Below are 25,343 nucleotides of genomic sequence, written 5' to 3'. Positions count from 1 at the left end.
CGTGCCCCACTAGTGAGATACACCCCACAGTTTGGGGACCACTGCTCTAAGATATCCACCCTCCTCCCTTGGCATAAGCACACGGGGGAGGCATGTCAGAGTCAACAGGGAGCATGATAGAGCATAGAGGAGGAAGGAAATCTGGTGGTTAGTTCAGTAATCTGGGACTCTGGCTAGTTGGGTTCAATTCTCTGTTCTGCAACACATATACTGTGTGACCTTGGGAAAGTCACTTAGGGTTTGTCTACATGGAAGAGCAATGTGAACTACAGGGTGTGTAATTTCTAGTGTGTGTCAGGCTAATTCATATGCAGCACATTAATGTGCTTAAGAAATCACAGCCCCGTAATCCACATTGCTACACCATATGGAGAAGCCCTTAGTCTCTGTCTCTATCTCTCTGCCTCAGTACTCCATCTGTAAAATGAGGCTAAATACACAAAAGAATGTGAGGTGCACAGAACTCTGGTAATGGAGGCCACATTGATCACACACAACACAGGGGTGTAGCCATAGGTGGGCCTGCATGGCCTACTTAGCATCCAGGCCCACCCAAATCTGAGCAAGTCTGGAGTGTCACTCAGGCACCTGAAATTCAGGATGGAGCTATGTGCCCGCCTTTCAGAATATTAAGCTCCTACAGGTCTGCCTTGCCATTTTCTGAGCCACCCCCTGTGGGCCCCCCCCCCCCCGCCATGTTTAGGGGCACCAGGGCTATGAAGATGGCATGGCATTGGGGAAGAAACTGAGCTAGCATAGTCTGTCATTGCCTGTCCACCCAAAAGTCAGGGCCCACCGAAATTTCCACTCCTAGTTATGCCACTGCCACAGTATGCAGCAGGTGACATAATCCACACATACAGAATGGGAAGAGACTATCTAGGAAGGAGTTCGGCAGAAACGGATCTAGGGGTCATAGTGAACCACAAACTAAATATGAGTCCACAGTGTGATGCTGTTGCAAAAAAAGCAAACATGATTCTGGGATGCATTAACAGATGTGTTGTGAGCAAGACACGAGAAGTCATTCTTCCGCTCTATTCTGTGCTGGTTAGGCCTCAACTGGAGTATTGTGTCCAGTTCTGGGCATCGCTTTTCAAGAAAGATGTGGAGAAATTGAAGAGGGTCCAAAGAAGACCAACAATAATGATTAAAGGTCTTGAGAACATGACCTATGAAGGAAGGCTGAAAGAATTGGATTTGTTTAGTTTGGAAAAGAGAAGACTGAGAGGGGACATGATAGCAGTTTTCAGGTATCTAAAAGGGTGTCATCAGGAGGAGGGAGAAAACTTGTTCATCTTAGCCTCTAAGGATAGAACAATAAGCAATGGGCTTAAACTGTGGCAAGGGAGGTTTAGGTTGGACATTAGGAAAAAGTTCCTAACTGTCAGGGTGATTAAACACTGGAATAAATTGCCTAGGGAGGTTCCATCTCTGGAAATATTTAAGAGTAGGTTAGATAAATATCTATCAGGGATGGTCTAGACAATATTTGGTCCTGCCATGAGGGCAGGGGACTGGACTCGATGACCTCTCGAGGTCCCTTCCAGTCCTAGTGTCTATGAATCTATGAATCTATAATTTAGAGTAACCCTGGAGCTGCTCTAAATTACTCTGAAGGCCATTTTTGCCCAGGCCAGCCGGGGTATGGGAGGTGATGTAAAATCCTCTTCCTTCTTCCCTACTTAGCTGTCCTGAGTGCTAGTTCAGCACAGCTGATGATTGAGCCCTGTGGGTTCCACATAGAGGGAGCCACAGATTTCCAGTGAGTTGATGTGCGAGTAGTACCACAGCAGCTCAATATTCCTTAAAGGCCGTATTCTGAACGCTTTTTATATGGATGTAAGTCGTTGAAGTAAATGGCATGTATCTGAGGTCAATACAGCTGAGATCAGACTCTGGCTACAAACTTCAATTGCTGTGCCTTTTGGGATCTATTTGCTGTGGTAGGGATGGAATGAGAAACAAGGGCTTTTTGTCAAAACACTGAATTTCCAAAAAAACAACAAAACCGAAACAAGAACACTTTATGAAAATGTTCTGAAATGTTGTTTTCAATTTTTGACCAGCTCTAATTATTAATTATTATCAAAAATATAACATTTTAAATAATTAGCAGGACTTTTTTGGTTTGAACATTAAAAACTGGGTTCAACAGGAGTGAGGATCTAGGTTGATTATTGTTTTATCCTTGTAAGGGACCCCGGAAGATATTGTCATGGTTTGAGCTAGGGCTTGCGCTTTCTCAAGGAAAGGTTATGAGCTGACAGAAGTTGCTAGCAGTTGCTGCTTTTAACTGGTTAAAACTGCCCTGTGTGGGAAGCCCCGGTGTTTTGAGAAACTGCAGAAAAGTTTGCAGAAAGTCCCTGGCCCAAGGCCAGGGGAGGCGGCCATTGCTGCTGGGAAAGTCCCTTATTGCATATGTATGAGGCTAGTTTGCATGCTATTAGCAAGATGCTATAATTGCTAAGGGCTAGAGCTTGCGCATTGAACTTCGCACCCGACCGAGCTGTTCGGACGTTGGACTCCCCAAGCCAGTGGCAGCAACACGTGGAGTTCCCGTTGCGGGTGTGTCACTTAACCTTCATTAAAGCCAATTAATCCACCTGTGTGTGGGCCTCGTCCTTGCAGAGCATCCAGGCACGTAACAATCCTAATTCAGTCTCCTCTGATAATGTATCCATTGCATCTCTACAACTTAGATGCATCTCATATGCCCACATCCTACAAGCTGATACAAGAAATCTGGTCTTTCAGCTCTAGAAAGATGCAGCTAAACAAGATCTTCCTAGGGGGTAGTAGAAATAGGTCCATCATTTTTCTGTGGTCATGAGGGAGTGACATTGCATATACATAAGAACATAAGAATGGCTGTACTGGGTCAGACCAAAGTTCCATCTAGCCCAGTATCTGTCTACCAGCAGTGGCCAATGCCAGGTGTTCCAGGAGTGAAACTAACAGGCAATGATCAAGTGATCTCTCTCCTGCCATCCATCTCCATCATCTGACAAATAGAGGCTAGGGACACCATTCCTTACCCATCCTGGTTAATAGTCATTTATGGACTTCACCACCATGAATTTATCCAGTTCTCTTTTGAACGATGTTATAGTCCCAGCTTTCACAACCTCCTCAGGTAAGGAGTTCCACAAGTTGACTGTGTGCTGCATGAAGAAGAACTTCCTTTTATTTGTTTTAAATCTGCTGCCTATTAATTTCATTTGGTGACCCCAAGTTCTTGTATTATGTGAATAAGTAAATAACTTTTTCTTATCCACTTTGTCCACATCACTCATGATATTATGTACCTCTATCATATTCCCCTTTGTACAAAGTTAGTGCATTGCCTGTTTTCTATTACTGAGGAAGGATTGTCCAGTGCTTAGGCTGTGTGTTTCACCCCTGGGAAGTCTAAGGTACTGTTCTCTGTGCTCCTGCAGACTTTGCTTCTGGCTTTGGGCAAATCATTTAATCTGTTTATGCTTCAATTACTCATATATAAAACGAGGATCATTGTAATTTCTTACCTCACGAGCGTTATGAGGACAAACACATTGAGACACTCAGAAACAATGGTAATAGGGGCCTTATAGGTCCCTAAGGTTACGTAGCACTCTGACACAGCTTTGTTAAAGCAAGGAGTTAAGGTACGTAAGCACATGACTAATTTAAAGCGTGTGAGGAATCCAGTAAAAGTTAGTAAAACAGCTCAGATGATGAAATTTAGGTATAGGCTTGTGTGGAGGCCTAAGATCATTACTTTACTCTTTCCCTATCCTTCTGTATTTGGAAATTGCAGACTATGTGGTTCGAAAAGACATGCACTGTTGTTAGAACCCCACTATACCTAGGTTAAGTATCAGAGGGGTAACCGTGTTAGTCTGGATCTGTAAAAAGTGACAAAGAGTCCTGTGGCATCTTATAGACTAACAGAAGTATTGGAGCATGAGCTTTCGTGGGTGAATACCCACTTCGTCAGACACTATACCTAGGTGTGATCTTCAGTGGCGTTACTTTATATATTTCCTGAGGTCACTGAAAGGAGAATTTCCAACGAAGTTAAAGACTTATCTCTGAAGTTCCTTGCTATTGTGGGGGTTCCATCAGGGCCAGCTTCTGCCTTCATTTACATATGCAACACCATTAACTTCAGGGATGGAACGGAGCTTAATCTGGCCAAATTCTGAAGTTCTCAACTGGACAAAGTCCTTGCTGATTTCAGTGCAGTTTTTGCTTCTGAATGACTACAGCCCATAACAGCATACAAATATTTCACAATGGGGCCAGACAACCTGTCTAACTCCATCCATTTCTCTATCCTTGGAAATTCTGTAGCCTCCTAACTATTTGTCTCATTGTTTTTTGCAATCTGTTCACTGCTCCCATTTCAGTTGTCACTGTCTTTGATAGTGTCTGTTCCGCATATTAATGGCCTTGTGTATGCGCTGAAGGAGTTTCTCCTGTGTCCCTCAGTACCTAGTCCTTTCTTAGCTAATTACTATGTACCATACACCGGAGCTATTGGACCTCAGGGTAATCGTTTTGTTGACAATGTGCAGCAATAACCATATAATAACAATGCAATTATAGATCATTTATGGAGTTATTTGTGCCATGTCACATAAGGAGTCAGCAAATGTAATTTACCTTTTATCCCCAAAAGAGGACAGAGCCTTTAGAGCAGAGGCAGAGTTCTCATTAGAAGCCCTGGCACAGAAACCAGCTTTAAAAAAGTCTTAAATGCTAAATGCACTAAACCAACCCAAATTATTTTTGTTTGTTTGTTTTGTATCATCCCCTAGAAGTCCAGCGCTGACAGCCAATTAACTTTCATAAACTGCCAAAAAAACCCAAACACCTCACTCACATATTCTAACTAAATAAATACATAAAAATGTTCCCCATCAAGTTCTATCTGTCTCTTGACACTACTTATCTGTTCATATCAAACTCCTACCAGGTGCAGCATGATTAAGAAGACCAAAAATAAAACTATTATCTATCAAGCTAACATTTCCTCACATCATTTGTAGTAGCACATTGGCTGCTGCACGGATGCTCAATCATGTCTAGTGTTGTAGGGTGACATTTGGATAGGAGCCATTCTGCTACAGATTAGGAAAGGAAGCAAAATTTTGCAGGGTGGATATGAGTAGTGAAGAGACATGACAGATAAGAGAAGGGGATAGATGAACTGACAGGTTGAAGGATACTATCCAGAATAGGATAGTCTGGATAGAAGGCGGTGGGCTTTGTACAGATTATCAGGAAGGCAAACTTTTTTCAATATCATTGGACCTTCTTGCCAAAGACTGATATATAATTGTATATATATTTCCTTTTCTTTTCAAATAAAAGGAGATCTAGGCTTTCAGACCAACCTCCATACATGGTGGCCTGGAGCAAAAATGTTTTATTCATGAATGATATCTTTTATATATAACACATAAAAATATGAAACAATAAAAGTGATATATACCTAATAATGAGTGAACCAATGAACCCCACCAGGCAACTTAGCTCTGGAAATGGAAAAAATGACTTTGTGTAACAAATTGCAGAATTATGAATCCTGTTTGAAACCCTTTTTTATATCAGAACATTTACTTTAATTTTTACTACTTTCAACATTCTCATATGTTATATTGGGGGAGAGGGGGAGGAGAGGGGAGTACAGTGTGCTCCCAAACATTAGAGGGCTTGGAAGCATTTTTTTTAACAGAAACCTACAGGGTAGGAAGGTCGGGGGGAAGAAAGAGCTGAAGGATATAGGCCATTCACCACCAGAGTATCTCCTCACAGACCAGTGATGAACTAAGCTTCATAACATTCCTGCAAAGCAAGGAGGTATCATCCTGGCCATTACACAAACAGGCGAGCTGAGGCACAGCAGTATTAAGGCCAACATTTTTTAAATCACTCAGCAACTTTGGACACCTCAATTTTGGAGATTTCCCAGTTGGTAAATTTCATCATTATAGTATTTTAAAAATAATAAATTTCATGATTTCAGTTATTTAAATCTGAAATTTCACGGTGTTGCAATTGTAGGGGTCCTGGCCCAAAAAGGAGTTGGGGGTTTGCAAGGTTATTGTGGGGGGGGAGGATTGGTACTGTAGCCTTTACTTCTGTGCTGCTGCTGGCAGTGGCACTACCATCAGAGTTGGGCAGCTGGAGAACAGCAACCGCTGGCAGAGAGCCCAGCTCTGAAGGCAGAGCCGACACCAGTAGCAGTGCAGAAGTAAGGATGGCATGGTACGGTATTGCCACCCTTACTTCTGCACTGCTGCCTGCTGGGCCCTCAGTCATCAGACGCCATTCTCTGGCCACCCAGATTCGAAGGCAGCAGCACAGAAATAAGGGTGGCATGGTATGGTATTGCCACCCTGACTTCTGTGCTGCTGATGGCAGGGTGCTGCCTTCAAAACTATTTTTGTTAGTCTCCAAGGTGCCACAAGTACTCCTGTTCTTTTTGCGGATACAGACTAACACAGCTGCTACTCTGAAACCTGCCTTCAGAACTGAGTGCCTAGCCAACAGCCACTGCTCTGCAGCCTCCCAGATCTGAAGGCAGTGCAGACGTAAGGGTGGAAATACTGTTACTGCCCTAAAAGAACCTTGCGACCCCCCCCCCCGAAACTCTATTTTGGGTCAGGACCCCCAATTTGAGAAACCCTGGTGTCCCCCATGAAATCTGTATAGTATAGCGTAAAAGCATACAAAAGACCAGATTTCACAGGGGGAAACCAGATTTCATGGTCCATGATGTGTTTTTCATGGCCATCAATTTGGTAGGGCCCTATATATATCTCCCAACAAAATATTACCGCTATATATATATATGTTGCTAGGAATGAGTGAAATCAAAACAGCACTCTCTGTTACTGGCTTCTAGATACATCTTCAGTCATCACCAGTCTCTCTCTTGATCAGCTCTGCCTTCACACTTTATTAGACACGGCTGTAAGCTAGAAAAGTAGTAGAAACAACTTCTTCTGTCTAGTCCCAAGCATCTGAAGCCTACGGGGAAATTACAAATTACATAAAATCCTGATCCCATTGAAATCAGTGGCAAAATTCCCACTGACTTTAATAGCATTGGGATTTAAGCCATAGAGGTCACCTTAGCGCACATATGTACAATGCAAAATGATTAACTATTTAGCTTCTGGGTTAAAATGTAGCATTGTGCAGATCACACATTTCGTAAAGTCTACCTCTTTTTACGAGTACATCTCAAAGCCCTATGCCAAGGAGGTAAGCATCATTATTCCAGTTTTATAGATGGGGAAACTGAAGCACATAGAAGGAACATGGCTTACCAAAGTTCATCCAACAGGCCAGAGTCCAAACCAAGAACAGAACCCATCTCTCATGAATCCCAATTCAGTGCTCTATTTATTAGGCAATACTGCCTCAGTGTATAAAGCACAAATTGGATTTTCCTGGTCATTAACAGATTTTTCCTATACAAAGATGTGTTGCTGACTGGCTCAACCAGCCAATCAGAATGTGGCCATGGGAGGCATTGATCAGTGTTGATGTCTCACTCCCCGTGAGTACCTGGCCCAATCCAGGGAAGCTAATGACCCAACCAGCAGACCAAGTTGGATGATGGATCCTGGTCACTTATTACCGAAGGCATGCTGAGCATATGCTAAGAAGAATGTGGCCATGTTTTGATAGTAATCAAAGTGCTGTAATTTTATACAGCAAGAGCATCAGTGATAATTTTCCAGTAGCGTATATTACCTGCTTGTACTGGTATCTTCCCTGGTGACTAGCTACCACTTGTTCACATGGAAACACCATTGGCCATGTTTATATAAGATACTGAAATCCATGCTAGAGGATACATTTTTGAACATGATGGGATTCACACTTCTGCGACCTCTGCTCTAATCTCTCATGGGAATTGTTCTGAAAATTGGCTTGTAACTCACCTCAAGATGCCAAATATTTTTTTTTATTCAATTCTAGTACAAACAGTTTCAAACCCAAACCTCCATCATCACTGTCCACAACACTCTCTAGGTGTTACCCATTCCTCAGCAGGTGATTCTGACTAGCTTCCTGGTTTAAATACAATTTCCTGTTAGGGAATGTATAACTATGAGCTCCAAAAACCTGGTCTTTCTATATTCCCCTGAACTCATCCAGCTTCAGTCTCCTGTCTGTCTCACCACCCAGCCATGCCTATGCCATCATCCAACCTTTCTCCTCTATAGCTCTTGTCTTATATGAGAGATGCACTGCCTTAGGGGTCAGGAATCCTCAGTTCTATATCTGGCTGCCAATGACCTGCTATGACTGTGGATGAGTCGCTTCCCCTTCCTATGTCTGTTTCTCCTCCCACCCACTGTCGGTTTAGATGAGTGTTTTTCAAAATATTGGGCATGGTTGCTTGGGGTACATATGGAAGATGTGTATGTTAAGATGAGAAGTTCTTTACTAAGATATGGCCAAGTTGATGCTATGCTCATGACATACACACACAAAGGTTAGATGAAAACATTATCTTGCTGGAAAATTGCAATGTAACAATACTTTATTTCTTAGAATCCAGAACGTTAACACACAAGAAGCAGTAACAGAGAGAGACAAAGCAGGCTGCTCCCTAAAGCAGCGAGGTTCAACTTCAGCTCACCTTGGTCTATGCTGGCTCTTTTCATACTGACTGCCTAAGACCCAGAGAGCACTCTTCCCTATACAGCCCGCTAGCCTGCATGCAGGACCAAGAAATCCACTAGAATTTAAAGTGACAGTTTGTAATTTTTTAGAATGAGTTCAATATGTCAGTTGCAGACGGTGGTGATTGATTTCCTTCTCCTAATGCTTTCAAAAGTTTGGGAAATGATAATTTAAGGTGTAAAATCTTCAAGGTAGGAGCTGTCTCTACCTTATGAGAGGAGACAAAAAGAGAAGAGTTATTTAAGTTATGCACCAGTGTGGCCACAAGAACAAATGGCTATAAACTGGCCATCGGCAAGCTTAGGCTTGAAATTGAACAAAGGTTTCTAACTGTCAGAGGAGTGAAGCTCTGGAACAGCCTTCCAAGGGTAGCAGCAGGGGCAAAAAAAATTAGCTGCCTTCATGACTTGATAAGTTTATAGAGGGGATGGCATGACGGAGCAGCCTACAATGTCATGTAGCTGACCTACTACTGCTAGTAGCAAATATCCCCAATGCCCAGTGATGGGACACTAGATGGGGAGGGCTGTCAGTTACTACAGAGAATTCCTTCCCAGATATCTGGCTGTTGGGTCTTGCTAAAATGCTCAGGGTCCAACGGACTGCCATATCAGCAGTCAGGAAGGAATTTTCCCACTGTGTCAGATTGTTAGAGACTCTGTTGTTATTGTTATTTTTTTTCCTCGGCAGCCTGGGGCGGCAGGTCAACTGCATGTTTAAACTTGTGTAAATGGTGGATTCTCTGTAACGTGATGTCTTTAAATGATGTGAAGACTTCAGTAACTCAGCAAGATGTTATGGATCTATTACAGGAGTGGGTGGGTGAAGTTCTATGCCCTGCAATGTGCAGGAGATCAGACTAGATGATCACGATGGTTCCTTCTAGCCTTAAAGTCTATGAGTCTATTTGTTTGTACAGCATCTAGCGCAAGGGACCCTGGTCTCTGTGAGACCTGCAGGGGCTACTGTAACACATGTAATCAATTCACACTCTTAAAAAAACAACCTCTGCCTGATTGATTCTCCATCTCTTTCCAGATCCCCTCTACAACACACAGCTCTGGGGGGCTATGTCCTCTGTCCATAGACCTCTTAATTCCTCTTGCCCATCGCTATTATGTTGTTATTAATCTCTATAATGGTGACGTTTACCTCTGGCACATATTATGGGCATGCTGCTCAGAAGAAAGATGGGGTGGCAAATATAGCCGTATTCTGCTATAATACCAGGGAGAGGAGGAACAAATTTATAAGGAATAGTTGAAAGTGTCCATTTCCAGACAGGTGAATTGCTTGTGCTAATGGTTGCTTTAAAAGAATTTTTATTTAAACTTTTCCACAGAGGCGGTAAGCTTAAGGTGAAGATGCTCATTTGCATATAGCGCTAAAGATATAAGCCCCGAAGACAGTCAGCTGTCATGTGCAGGCTCTAACGATACCGTTAATCTAGGCAGAGCCTTACCTAGAAAGGTGCTCAGACATAAATGGAGCTGAGCGGTTTTTATTGTGCTGACCCCAGCATTGGGCAAATATTGGACATCTTCTGCCAGAAGCCAAAGTGATTTATTTATTTTTGTATATAAAGATATATATGTTCTTCCCTCTGAAGAGAGTGGACAGCTGGTGAATCCTAATACCTATTAATCTTTTAGTGCACAGTCATTTTCTGATACGTAACAACTATTTTTCAATCTTTGGGGCATCAAACGTGGTAATGAATAATTTCATGATATACTTACTGGACCGATGGGTTTTACATCAGGTTTAGAGGGGTGAAGGGAAGGAGTGTGGGGGCAGGAAGGATGGCCTATTATGGCCTTTTCCCTGTGGCAAACAGAGAATTCATTCTAATCTACCGCTGAAGGGATGTGAGTGTGTGTATGTGTGTTCTACTTTCTTGCTGTCAGATAGGTTATCTGTATTTCAAAGTTCTTGGTGTCTCTAGTCTTCAACTATATTGGTAGAGCTGTAAAAGTTTTAATCCTCTCTCTGTCCTGAAACTGAATGCTCAGTGCCGGCTGTTTGAAAGAGACCACTGCATTTTATGAGCACAGGCACTTTATTTTATACAGAAGAGAAATAAGGACATGAATTAATAACCTTATAATTTAACCCACTCAGCATTAACAGGAAGAGATGGCTATGTTGTGTGTCGGAGCAGGGGGACTGATGGGCAGGTGAGATTGAAGTTAACACATTCAAAATGATGATGATAATTATTACTAATAAAATCAAACAAACCAGAAAACAACAATAAATGGATGAGAACAAGGATGGGTGAACTTCTTTATTTTAAATAGAAGCCTTCTACCTTGAACCTGAATTTAAACTTCAGGAGAATCAACAGAGATTCTCTTCTCCACTTTCAGGTCCCAGCTGAGATGGGAATTTGAAGTGTCAAAATACCATGAGCAAAAGATGCCAGGCCCTACTAAAATGGACATGAACATAAGGTATGAACAAGACAGCCAGTCTCACGAGATTCTCACCCTAAGTTTGAACAATTAAGATGTGGAAATAGTTTGGATAAAGGTCAAATATACCTCAAAACTTTGGAATATGGAGGCTGACCTGACTTAGTATCTTTTCATGTTCACGTGTCACAGCAACTTAGGGAGAGAAAGGATTGTCCAGTGGTTAGGCGACCAGCCTAGGGTTGGGGAGATCTAGCGTCAAGTCCCTGCTCTTCCACTGACTTCCTGTGTGACCTTGGGCAAGTCATTTAACCTCTCTGTGCCGCATTTCCTTACCTGTTAAATAGTACTTCCCTTCCACACAGGATATTGTTAGGATAAATGCATTACAGAATGTGATGGACTCAGATGTTGGGAACCATATACATAGATGGGGCTGGGGTTCTATACCCAGTTCTGTGACTGTGAGAAAATCATTGAACTTTTCTGTCCACCAGTTCCCCCCAACTGTGAAATGGGAGTGATTCTAATTAAAGAGATGGCTGGAGTAGGTATGAAAGAATCCCTTGAATCTAATTTGGCACAAGGAGTCCCCTATGTAGGGACAAAAATATACTTCGGGTTTCTCTTTCTCTCTCCTTCTTTCACAGCCTCTCCTAATGAGAATATGAGCAACTCCACTTGAGTTGGAACCTTGAAATCCACAGTGTCCAAATGTGTTTGATAAGATGCAACCCATTCTTCTTCTTAACAAAAATTTAACTCGTAGCAACAAGAGGCAAAGCATCCACTAATACTGCAAAGGTTAGAAGGTCTTTCAATGTGACACACATTAAATAAAGCGCTGTGGTGCCTGTTAGAGAAAGGTACCAAAGTCCCAGTGTTTGAAAGAAACTCCCTCTTTAAAGTTTGCCAGCTCATTAGCAGTTTCAATCAGTTTCAATTCAGCAGTTTTTTTCCCAACTAACCTAGATAATTTGGCAGCCTGAAGAAGTATGAATTACCTTCCCCTAGAGCAGAGGAAATGTAATCCTTCAGAACGGAGGTTGGGAACAATTTGAGTGGCTTCCCCGCAGAACATTGATTAAATCCACCACTAGTTGCCATGCTAAGAGATACAAGACACTGGAATAAAAGAATGTCTGAGCTTTCTAATGATTATCACTCGGTGTCAAGTATCAGAGGGGTAGCCGTGTGTGGTTCATTGCGAGTGGTAACCACCCTGTTTGGAAGGGTTTCAGCCCATGCCCAATTAAAAACTACCTGATCATAAATAATAAAGCTTTAAATAATAGATCTTAAATAATGCACTTCAGAGGCTATATTTTATGGAAGCCATATCCATTCCCTGTGTGATGACCTCCCACTCCCCTATCCTACAGAGCTAAAAAGATTAATTTGCTATGCTGTTTTTTAATCTACAAATAAATTAGCTATTTTTGCTTTCTCCCCCCTTAAAACTAGCAAAGAACCAAGTACTCACCACTGTCATTTCTCCTGGTTTTGCGGGAGAATGGAAGGTAAATCAAATGCATCATGGTATAATCTTCATCGGTGCTTACATATATCTCATATACAGATGGAAGCCCTGTGGCTTGAAGCCTTAGATAGCAAAGAGCTCTCTTTTGTCACCTGCTGGTGAATTGGGAGAAGAGCAACCCAGAGCTGCTTAACAACTTCAGATGGGCAAAAGTTCCATGGAGGAGTGAATTCTTTGTGAGCATCTGTTGGACAGCAAAGGGAATTGACTGAATGGGTCAGGCATCATTTGCATTTTTTGTTGTGGGACATTTGGGGGCATTTGTTGTGGGACATTTGGGGGCATTTTGATTGAAGTACAGTAAAATTTTCAGTTTGAGGGCAATAAAATGCTATTGACCTTGTTGGAAAATACAAGGCACGACACTGAAAGCAAATGTGATTTGGGTCACTCTGACCATGACTGCTATCAGGCACAGTTGGGTAAAGGAGCCTGGATAAACTTTGGAAAACCAGAGCTATTTACTTTTTGTTGAGAGTGCCTCTGGTTGTGAGGGCTCTGTAAAGGGGTGTAGATATTAGTCATGCCAAGGGCTGGTCCTAGACCAAATGGTGCCCCAAGAAAGGAGTATCTTTGTCTCTCTCCCCCCACCCCATTTGTTAAATTTTTGAATACTTTATTTTTATTGCACTTGTAGCCCATTTCACAATTTTGATGTACAATTTGCATGAATGATTTATTCCTGTCATACAAGATGATAAATTTGCATGCTAGGATCAATAAATCTGTATTTTTTAACATCATATAGAACTAAATTAAAAAAAATGTTTCCTCTAAGCTTATAGAAACTTTTAAATTTTAAGAATAGCTGAAATGTACTATTTTAAAGAAATTGAACTGTGCACCAACATTGGGTGGACCAGTATTAAACAATGTTACACTAGGTGACTGTCTTAGAATGTTAACCTTAGTCCTTTAGTTCAACAGGTCACTTTTCTTGCCTTTGCCTATGTGAACTGAACCACAGCATCAGAGAGATACAAATACTGGCCAATGACATTTTCAAGTGATAAAATAACTAGCAATGTCAGTCTTTCAGCAGCCATCATTGAAGATGTTTTACTGTGCCTGAACTTCAAAAATCTGTTCTAACCACTCACAACTGTGACCAACAGCGTGAACAGAATCCTCAAAGCTATCTCCACATTAGGAAAAGTGTCCTTCAGCACTGCATCATGAATGAACTAGAGAACTTGGAGTTCAGCTTGCTTCCCATGTGGCAAAAAGGTGACGGATGTTGTTCAATTCGACATAGAGGTCTTTAGCATTGACCTCGGACCATTCCCCATGTGTCAGCATTTGGTGGAGGTCTGTATAATTGTTCATGAGTTTTTTCCCATCCGTTGGTCATACAAAACCTCCTAAATATTTTTGTGGTGCTTCATTTGTCTGAACCTTTCTTTGATGGACACTCAAGCTGTGTCAACAAATGAGCAAAAAACTCCTTGAATTTTTATTCCGAGCTTCCTATCACTTCATCTCTGCAGCCTAAGAAAGTCATTAAACTTTATGTGTTTATCATGGCAAAAGAAGTAACTATTTCTTTTATATTGTTGTGTAGATAGGGATTCAATAGATATCTCTGGCGATTCATTACATATGTCCTTTATTAATCACTACTTACTCTCTTCAAGTCTTAAAAAGCAAATACACTTTCACAATTATGCAATAAAAGGGTTTAAAATATCGCAGCTGAGCTCTCACTTCACTTCTGTTCATTTTTGTATTTCATTGACTGGGAATGCACTGCCTCTTATATACCCTCAAGGACATGGCTAACAACATTCTAGGAGGTTCAAGGAAAATGTAGTTCTTGGAAAGTCTGGAAAGTTCTTCAAGACTCTAAGAAGGTCCAGAAAATTCTAGGAGGCAAGTGAAAAATGAATCCACATATGTAATATCTGGCCCTAAATCCAGCCCGGATGATGCCTCTCTAAAGAAGAGGCAGAGGTCACAAGGTGGTAGATTGTATTGAACAGGGTTCACAGGAGCCTAGCTGAGGCAGCTTGGGCTGAAGCTGCAGAGAGAGAAGCAGTGGGCCTCCCTGCCCAGCTGCAAAAGCTGAAATCACACCTGCTGAGTCAGGTAGTGCAGCCCAAACAGTACTAGCCTACCACCATGCTTGGACTTCTCCAATCCAGGATGACTAACTGTTAGTGGCGAGCTGGGGAGGAGGGGAATGGATGGAATATAAGAGCCATTCACAGTTTCCAGAAGGACTGAGGGTGGGACTAGAGTTCAGATACCCTGTAGGATGGGAATCTTATGATATGGAATTTGTTGACTTATTAGTTGCTGGCTTTCCCAAATTCATTTTATTATCTCCCCCGCCCTCTCACCCTATAACATTTCCTTTGATTTAACCTCTGGATTCAGTGCATTTCCTTTGATTTAACCCCTGGATTCAGTGCTTGCGGGAGGGGAAGTATAGACCATCAAGGCCCTCTGAGGTGGTATATATGGTTTCCCAAGTTTCTGGATGGGGGCTTGTCAAGGTTCCTTCTCCACTCTGAATTTTAGGGTACAGGGAACCTGCAGGGACACTTCTAAGCTTAATTACCAGCTTAGATCTGGTTTTGCTGCCACCACCCACAACCACTACTTTTCTTCCCTGGGTAGCCTTGAGAGACTTCACCAATTTCCTGGTGAACACAGATCCAAACCTCTTGGATCTTGAAACAAGGAGAAATTAACCATCCCCCTTCCTTCCCCCCATCAATTCCTGGTGTATCCAGATCCAATCCCCTTGGATCTAAAAACAAGGAAAAAATCAATCAGGTATTAAGAAAAAGGCTTTTAATTAAAGAAAAGAAAGGTAAGAGAAAACCCCCTGGGAGAGATTAGCATACCAGCTACTCTCACAGAAAACAGATTCCAAACACAGAGGATGTTCCCCTGGGCAAAAACTTAATATACGCAAGAATACCCAAATTTGATAATTCCCTTAATGGCACCAAGACAAGTTACAAAGAAAATAAACATAAACTTATTTATCCCTTTCTAAAACTTACCAGTCTGTTAAGAGGCTGGTTCCTTGATCTTTTTCACTCCGGCTGAAACTGAAACTCTAAACAAAGGAAAACTTCCCTCCTTCCGTTTGAAACATCTTATTCCCCCATTGGTTCCTCTGGTCAGGTGTCAGCTAGGCTAGGTGAACTTCTTAACCCTTTGCAGGTAAAAGAGGTATTAATCCTTAACTATCTGTTTATGACAGGGCTCAAGCCAGTGTCAGTTAAGTCTTTAAGGAAACCCCTAAAAAATGAACCCAGGCCCTTTTGCTTCCATCAGCACCTGGCAGAAGGGCTGCACATACTACACACAAAATGTGTAGGCAACTAAAAATGATCATAATGGACACACAATGGGGCAAAATTAACGTTTCATGGTCAACCTTAATTCTGATGTTTCCTAACTTCTGAATGCTTTACTTTGCAACCTAAATATTCTTTTAGCTTATTTTTTATATAATCCATTGATATACACACCCACTGTGCCTTCCATCCCCAAAGAGCCCAAAGCACTTTACAGCCACTGCTGAAATACAGGCACCTTAGAGGTGGAATACAGAAGCCATTCTGAGATATAACTGTTTTGAACAGGTAATTACAAGAAATATAATGCCAATTTATTTCTGCCAAAGATGGTTAGGAAGAATGAAATCACTCACCTTGGATTTGGACAGGACACAAGGGCTTACCCCCACACTCTTGGGAAAACGGTCATGATATTATCAATAACTACAGATGGATTAAATTATTTGGCCAAAACTTTTATTTAGCTTCAGGTTGACCGTATCATTTTGTGAATTTGTGTTAATGTTGCTGCAATACTTCAGTCAAGAAACAAACAAAACCACTTTTCATTTTGACAAAGCATTCTGATTTTTTTTAAATTTGAAATAACTTTTTTTTTAGATTTACTTCAATTTCATTTTTTTAAAAATCTTTTAAAAGCTTGAAAACAACAAGCTTTCAGCTCACCAACGCGCATGCCATGGCCAGTCTGCAGCTACTGAGTTTGCAATTGAATTCACTTGAATATTGGTTTGCCACAGGAGGTGTTATTGCCTGCCCAACAAAAGAAGGCTCCTCCACTCCCAACAAACCACAAAGCAAAGTGGTTCCTAAAGTGTCTCCCTGGGATGCAGAGAACCCTGGGCTACCAACCCTTAAAAGATAATGCTGCATCATGTAACAAAAGTGGTCATGTGGACACAGATATGCACATATACACAACGTTATACCTGTGTCCAGCACAGCATAAGATAGACACTCTACATGGGTATGGGGAGCATGTATGATCATGTACATTATCCAGTACTTGAGTGTGTACAGCAGTGTAGAATCAGAATCATTGGACTGGTAGGGACCTTGAGAGGTCATCTAGTCCAGTCCCCTTTGTCGACATAGCCTAGCAGGCACCATCACACTAAAAACACAGTAGCTCTTCTAGCTGTGTAATCTAAAAAGACATGCCTACATGGGGAATATTACTGTCACCATTATCAGTTTACAAATGAGGAACTAAGACATAAAGAAGATTAAGTGACTTGGCCAAGGTCACACAAGAAAGCTGCAGCAAGAAGACCCGAACCTCCATTATGTAAGTGCTAGACCAATACCTTAACTACAAGACTATCCTTCCTTTTTCTTTTTCTTTTTTTTTGGGGGGGTGTGGGGTGGGAGGTGGGATGGGGAATAAAAAGAGTGTACATTACTCCCAGAGTTCTGCAATGTGCCCAGCTCCTGCAGTAGTGTGGAAAGAAACTTGGTGAACCCACCTTCCCTTCCCAACCCAATGTAATGACGCAAGATAAGGCAAAATAGAGCCCTAATTTATCATGTCTTCACATGTCAGTCAGACATGTATCTCATCAACTTAAACCAGTGGCACAAAATAAATAAATAAAAAAAAACACAACAGGAAATTCAGAGACTGCCACATTCCCTGTACAACAGCATCTTATTTGATTGAATAAACCCAGCAACATGATATCGAGCGCACACAGGCTGTTGGTATTGCTTCCTTTCAGAGTTGAACTAGATTCAGTAAGGAAGAATATCCTATATGATTTCAAACCATTTTACACTCTGAAGTGATAAAGCAATTTATTTTTTTTAATGTCTGTGTTCCCTCATACCTAGGTTTCTAGATAAATCAGGCTCTCTGCAGCCAATTAAAACTCTACTTGTGATTAAGCCTTAAGGGAATCATTCCATTAGAAGTATCCAAAAGTTTAAAGTGAGACAGATAGTTGCTACTAATTGTCCCCTAAAACTTCCCCTTATAATTTAATAAGAACGAGTCCCATAGATTACCATTCAGGTAAGTAATGAGTACTGTCAAATTCTACTAACCATGGGAGAACTGGAGCAGATTTTTTCCAAGTACTGTAATTTGGCCTGATTCTGTTTCCTTTTGATCATTATCACTTTCAGATTGAAGAGTTGCATTATTTTTTGCCTTTGCTGTCTCAGAAAGATCATTCCCATTACTAAGTATCAGACTATTTTACCCATGTCCCATTTAATAGCTCCTTAAAAATATTATGTGAGCCTGGGAAATGATTTTCTTACTTGCTAATAATATTTGATAGCAGGGAAAAAGAGAGAGAGAGAGAGAGAGAGAGAGAGAGAGAGAGAGAGAAACCCATGAGCTTGGAGTTAATGCCAGCAATCTTCCAGAAGGATTTCTGACCTTTCACAGTTTGTATGTTCATTGCTACCCTATGTAATTTTCTCTTTGCTTACATCTTTCTACAATCTTATGGCAATGGTTTTGTTTGAAGCGGGCTGGAATCGAGTTTAATATTGGTGGTTGGCCCTTAAAAATGATGGCATTTTTCTTAGCAGGCAGGTATTGGAGGTTAGGGAGGGATGTGTGAGTGAGTTGGCATCTGCAAGGTGCATTTGAGGCACATTTCTGAAAGCACAGATCTGGGACCAGACCAGTTCAAAAAAAAAACACCAAACACCCACAACCATTTGCTGTCTTTTTTCCCTCTTGCTCTTCTTTATCTCTTGGCTGTCTATGAACTGATGTGATGCTTGCCAATCAATGCAATGGAAAATGAGGCATCTGGAGTAAGTGTCTGTTTATCTGAGGTGTGCAGGACTGCTTTCTGTTTAACTTTTTTTTTTCCCTCAGACACTATTATGTTTTCCACTGCCACCTGACAAAGAATTTTATGGTTTACTGTGATACATACCAATGTGGCTGACGTACAATTTAAAAGAAAAGGGCCAAGAGAGTACATGAGTGAAGAAACTTTTACCAGGGAAGATTGAGAGGTTAGAATCCTAGTTCCAGTCCTAACTAATAGCTGCACATTTTGAATTCAGATTTCAAGCACTGCCAAAGTTTAGAGGGTGATGGGCAGCTTGGGTATGGGCCCATCCCTTTTTTTTTTTAAAGGAGGGAATGGAAAGCTGACGAGTTCCATGATTTGGTAATAGGATTCAAAGACTTGTATAGTTGGTGTGAGTCTGAGGCAGGTCCATAGGGGATAATAGTAGATAGCATTTGATGACTGGGTGGTGGCCTGTATGACAGGGATTGGGTTCCGAGGACAGGGTGGTCAGACGTTATATTGATAAGCAAAACAAGTAAATGGACAGCATCCACAGAGTGTGTATCACAAAAATTGGTACCTTTGATGCCAGGCGTGGTAGAGAGGCAAAGAAATGAATGGGTCAGGCTGGCCTGCTGAGTCACAGGTAAACCACAATTGGGGGAACATGTTCCGCCATAGGCGCCGACTCCCTGGATGCTCCAGGGCTGGAACACTCATGGGGAAAAAATAGTGGGTGTTCAGCAGCCACTGAAAGCCCCATGGGTCAGTGCTTCCCCCTCCCTCCCCAGCACCTCCCACCCACTGGCGGCCCTGCTGATTGGCTCCTCGCCCTCCCTTCAGCACCTTCTGCCTGCCGCAATCAGCTGTTCTGTGGTGTGCAGGAGGTGCTGGGGGGGCAGAAGTGGGGGGGGAAGAGGCAGGGAGGAAAAGGCAGGGCAGGGGTGGGGTTTTGGAGGAGGGGATGCAGCGCGGGCAGGTCTTGGGACAGAACCGGGGTCAAGCACCACCCGGAATCTGAATAAGTTGGTGCCTATGTGGACTGCAGCTTCTCACCACCTCCTATTCTATACATATTGCACAGGCGGAGACAGATTTAGTGGCGAGAGAAGTCCATTCTGTTCCCAGAGGCCTCTCTGTGCCTCCGATTCCCCTTTTGTGCTATGAGGCTAAAGATCTACCCTCACCTTTGCGGAGCCCTTTTCAACATATATCTGAAGCTGTCTATTTAAGTGCAAAGTGTTATTTAGTGTTAATGGAGGGTATCAATCTTCAGTGTTATCAGTTTGGCCTCTTTCACTAATTGCACTTAGAAAACCCCAACCCAGCAGCATATGACCCAAACTACACCCTTGAGAATGACCAGATTCTCAGCTGGAGTAAATTGGTATCACTCAGTGGATGGAGCTGATTTATATCACTTTGAGAACCTGCCCTTGTAACAGTTGGTTTACAAATTCTAGCAAATATGCAAATAAAGACCACAGTAAAATGATAAAGTGACTGTGAGCGTAGTGTTATTATTTGTATGGCAGTAATGCATAGGAACCCCAGTAAAGGATGAGAACCCCATTGTGTTAGATGCTGTGCAAACACAGAACAAAAAGGCAATCCCAGGCCCAAAGACATTAGTTCACACTCTATTTCTGCACTTGTCATCACCCCTGCTGCCCCTCGCACGTGGGAGGAACTCCCTGTAAACTTCCACAAAGCTCCCTCATTGTCTTCCTTCAACTCCCTCCTTAACACTCTCCTTTGTTGTGAGGCAAAACGGGACAGCGGTTAGGCTACTGGTATGCTGAGACCACTGCCTCATTGTTTCCTTGCACTCCCCCATCTGTCTCTCTCCATCTGTTGTCTTGTTTTATACTAAGTGTGTAAGCGCTCTGGGGCCTGTCTTTTTGTTCTGTGTCTATCTAGTGCCAAGTGCAACAGGGTCTGGTCCTCATGCCTATGGCAGAGCATCAGAGAAGAGGCTTCAGAGCAGTAGCCGTGTTAGTCTGTATCAGCAAAAAGAACGAGGAGTCCTTGTGGCACCTTAGGGTGTGTCTATACTACCCGCTGGATTGGCGGGTAGTGTTCGATGTATTGGGGATCGATTTATCGCATCTCATCTAGACATGATAAATCGATCCCCAAATCAACACCCGTACTCCACCTCGGCAGGAGGAGTAAGTGGAGTTGACGGGGGAGCCGCAGCAGTGAGGACGGCCAGGTAAGTCGAACTAAGATACTTCGACTTCAGCTACACAAATAGCGTAGCTGAAGTTGCATATCTTAGTTTGAACCTCCCCGCTAGTGTAGCCCAGGCCTTTGAAACTAACAAATTTCTTTGAGCATAAGCTTTTGTGGGCTAAAACCATTTCATCGGATGCATGCAGTGGAAAATACAGTAGGATGTGCTACATGCACCCAATGAAGTGGGTTTTAGCCCATGAAATCTTATGCTGAAATAAATTTGTTAGTCTCTAAGGTGCCACAAGGACTCCTCATTCTTTTAGAGAAGAGGTTGCAGCTCCTGTCCAGCAACACAGCACACCTCCCCAGCTTGTGACTGTTTTTCCTTTGCAGCAGCCCTCCCCCCACATTTTCTTCCATCAAGACTTGTAGGGATAGGGAAAATTGCAGATACATCCATCACTCTAGCTTGGAGCCAATACTAGTTTGCTGCAGAGCCTATAACCTATACCAAAGCTCTGCTCTCTTTTATGGGGGTAGGCTGATGAAGCATAAGGGTTACCTAGGGAGGTGGTGGAGTCTCCATCCTTAGAGGTTTTTAAGGTCTGGCTTGACAAAGTCCTGGCTGGGATGATTTAGTTGAGGATTGGTCCTAATTGAGCACGGGGTTGGACTAGATGACCTCCTGAGGTCCCTTCCAACTCTGATATCCTATGATTCTAAGGGCTTGTCTACATGAACATTCGGTTCATGGCAAGTTGAGCTGTGAATCTACTTCACACTAGCCGGCAGCGGACTGACTGCAGCTAGCTCAAAGCACATGAACAAACTGTGCATGGATGTCGACTGGGTCCACACAGATAGTTAATGTGCATCAGGCTAGTGGTGGTTAGATTCACACCTCAGCTTGCAGCAAACTAAATGTTCATGTAGACTTGGCTGGCATGATAGAAACAGGATGATGTTAGATCCTCTTCAGTCCAAAGATTTTGGTACTGTGCCCAGAACAGCCAGTCTAGCTTGGAAGCAGCATTTCCTAGTACAACCTGGACTTTTTCTCCATATTCCCTTTCTCCTGCTATTATAGGGGCTAAACTCTAGAAAGGCAGGATTTTCCAGTGGTTGTAGCTCATCTGAGGCTTGGAAAGCCCACGTTCAAATCCCTGCTTGACCATAGACTTCCTGTGTGACCTTAGACAAGTCACTTATTTGCTCTGTGACTCACTTTCCTATCTATAAAATGGGGATAAAAGCACTTTCACACTTCACAGGCATATTGTGATGCTAAATACTTTTAAAATGGTGAAGTGTTTGGATACTGTGGAGATGGGAGACACATATGTACCTTTGGTAGATGGATAGATTCAAAGGACAATGCGGGTCTTTCCACTGACTTCAGCAGGCTTTGGCTGAGTCCTGTATTCAGATATCTTTCAGTGCAGGAGTAAGTATCGTCCACTCTGCAGCTGACTCTCCAGCCCCAGTGATGTGCTAAGAAAACGCTGAGCAAAAATGCGGCCTTCTACTCTTGCTAACCAACACTGTGCAGCATCTGCTCTGTTCCTACCTTGCCTGTCTGGCATTTTGCACCATACATTTCTCCTCAGCCCTGCAGCCTTGTTATGCTGTTTGATATATTTGGAGTATTAGCCTGGATCAAGCCTCTCCAAGAGAGAATGTGAATTAGGACTGGCATAAAGTGAGTGATTGGCACAGGCGATGGATTCTTATTGTGTCAAGATTTTAGGCATGACATTTATTGGTAAATCCATCCAAAATAATCTCATTCAAACCTGCCAGATTTGCTACAAAGTGATATCCTCCTGTAGATCCTTGCCAGAATAATGATTGATGCCTGCTGCCAATCAGTGCTGAGACTCAGTCACTTCCTGTCATCATTTCACTGTAGCTGCACACAGCATTTAGCAAAATGGAGGGGTATATTTGATGTTTAATGAATAAGGCTGCCTGCAGTTGTTCATTTAATAGGTATACACCTTTATTCACTGGCAGGCAACCCTGGGCAAATCACTTGACCTCCTTATGCCTCAGTCAATCAATCACTTGGGTAACATTAAAAAAAAATACAAGCTCACTAAAAATCAGAGGCAGCACTGGAGCAGGAATTTGCCGGGTGAATAGCATTAGCATTATCCCCTCTCTCCCTCCGTCCCCGCAAGTATGTCTTTAGCTTTTGCGATTGCAGAATATTCCCTGGATGGCAGTGGGGTGCGTGATGGGAAATGAAGCTCTTTTCTTGTCATTTGAGAAGGGCTGTAAAACATGAGTCCCAGGGAAAACGAATGGAGAATTGTGCATTTTCCATATGCTTTATGCTCAATTTGAACAGGTTGGAGGCCCCTGTTTAGGTAATGGTTCCTATTCAGCAAAGCACTCAAGCATGTGCTTAACTTTCGGCTGTGCTTAATTCCTAATGACTTCAATGGTTCTTCAGCATGGGCTTAAATTTGAGCATGTGCTGCACTGGAGCCTGAATGTCTACACAAGGCGCAAGGCAGTGGGGAATCAGCCCCCTAGTGGCTGAGATGCTGGGAGGTTTAGGTAGGCCACCAGCAAAGATGCAGTCAGTAAAGTGCCTAGTTCTTAAAGCTGAGTCTTAGTGTATTAATTACAAGCTCCAAGTGACTCAGAGCACAGCAATTATAGAGATGCTATTTTTCTCTTTTATGCAAGGAGAAGCTCACCTAATAATACTAATAGTGGCACTTACAGAGCACTTTACATTTGCAAAGTGCTGCACCAACAACACATAAACTACACCCTAGTTTGCATTATTTCTTTTACAGTTGTCCCAGAGCAGATTTCAGAGGACGAGGGATAGGGGAAAAGCCCCATGTAGTTTAGGTACCTGATCCAAACCCCTCTGAAGTCCATGGAAAGACTCCTTTTGACTTCAGTGGGCTTTAGGTCAGACCCTAAGTCTACCACACTATTACCTATTCTCTGGAGGTGAGATACTTTTTTCTTCAAGAAACCCACTCCCTTCTGTCAGAGTTTTCCCTGGGTTCCTAAGGCGGTTATATTCCTCTTACTGTGCCCACATTAGCCCTCATTTAAAAATGTTACAGTTGCATTATGGTCCATAACACCACCGCCTCCAAAAGCATCACTGCAGTGTTTGGAACATTGCTTGTAAATACTAGGCAGCTGCATGTTTTATTAAGAATAAACTAGAGAACTCTATTTTCCATTCCCTGCCTTCCCCCACAAAACATATTAATATTAGACCAAATGCATACGGGAGCTTCTGTGGCGCTTACACAACTACAAAGCTTTACTATCAGATGGGACTCTTCACCAGGGGCAGCACGGTCTTGAGAGGTGCTGAGTGAAACTTCAGTAGAACCATCTTGCATCATAATAGGCAGTTCTGTTGAAACCAAAAACATTAGAATTTTATTTTGGAAGAAAACCCGGTGCAGAAAATGTCAACCACATTGAACCGTCCTGTTTGGACATTTTTGGAGTAAAACATTTCAATTTTCTGTTTTGAAAGGACTTTGTTTTGATTTCTGAACATTTTGTATTATAATATAATGCAAACTTTTTTAAAAGTTGAAATGAAAACAATATGTTTCAATCATGCCCCCCCAAAAAACAATTCCCCCCCAGAATTTTCCTTCACCAAATTTAGAAATCTTGAAATCCTTCATAAAACAAAACTTCCATCAGCCAGACTGCTCTAGTGCTGAGCACCTGCATCCTCTAAAAGGCCAGTGAAGGAGGCAGGATTTCGATCAACCTAAATATTCGCTCTCTCAGTTTCATAAGTTATTTGCTTTTCTCAAACACTGGTGATCACCCCAGGTTTGCCAACCATATCAACCTTTTCACTGAAAACTTACTTTCTAACCTCACACTTCAGGGTTATTTTCATTTTTCCTCTTACTTGACAGTACTGTTTTTATTTATCTGTATTACAGCAGTGTCTAGAGATCAACTTTACATAGATCAGAGTCCCTTGGGATAGTTACTGCATACATACATAGTAAGAGACAGTCCCATAACCATAGAGTATGTCTACATTGCAAAGACAAATCCGCGGTACCGAGTCTCAGAGGTCGGGTCAATTTATTTGGGCTTGTGGGGCTATAAATGAGCCTGAACATCTACATGGCTTTTTTCAGCCCCACTGTCCTACCCTGTAAACCCAAGTAAATTGATCCAGCCTCTGAGACTTGATACCACAGGTTTGTCTTTGCAGTGTGGATGTACCCATAAAGTTAATGCTCTAACTACACTACAGTAGCAAGGTCTGGTAAATAGCTGAGTAATACCAAAACAGATGCACTGCTGTGGCAGATTTCCCTTTACTTCTCCTCCTCCCAGCCAGCTCTGCTGAGTTCTCAGATTTCCTTAGTTTATTTTTCATTATCATTTCCACCAAACAGCTCCTAGTTGCCTTTTTTTATATGTTCTCCCTTTATTT

Source organism: Gopherus evgoodei, chromosome 6, assembly GCF_007399415.2.
Source record: "Gopherus evgoodei ecotype Sinaloan lineage chromosome 6, rGopEvg1_v1.p, whole genome shotgun sequence".
Lineage (NCBI taxonomy): Eukaryota > Metazoa > Chordata > Testudines > Testudinidae > Gopherus > Gopherus evgoodei.
This window is presented reverse-complemented; position numbering follows the sequence as displayed.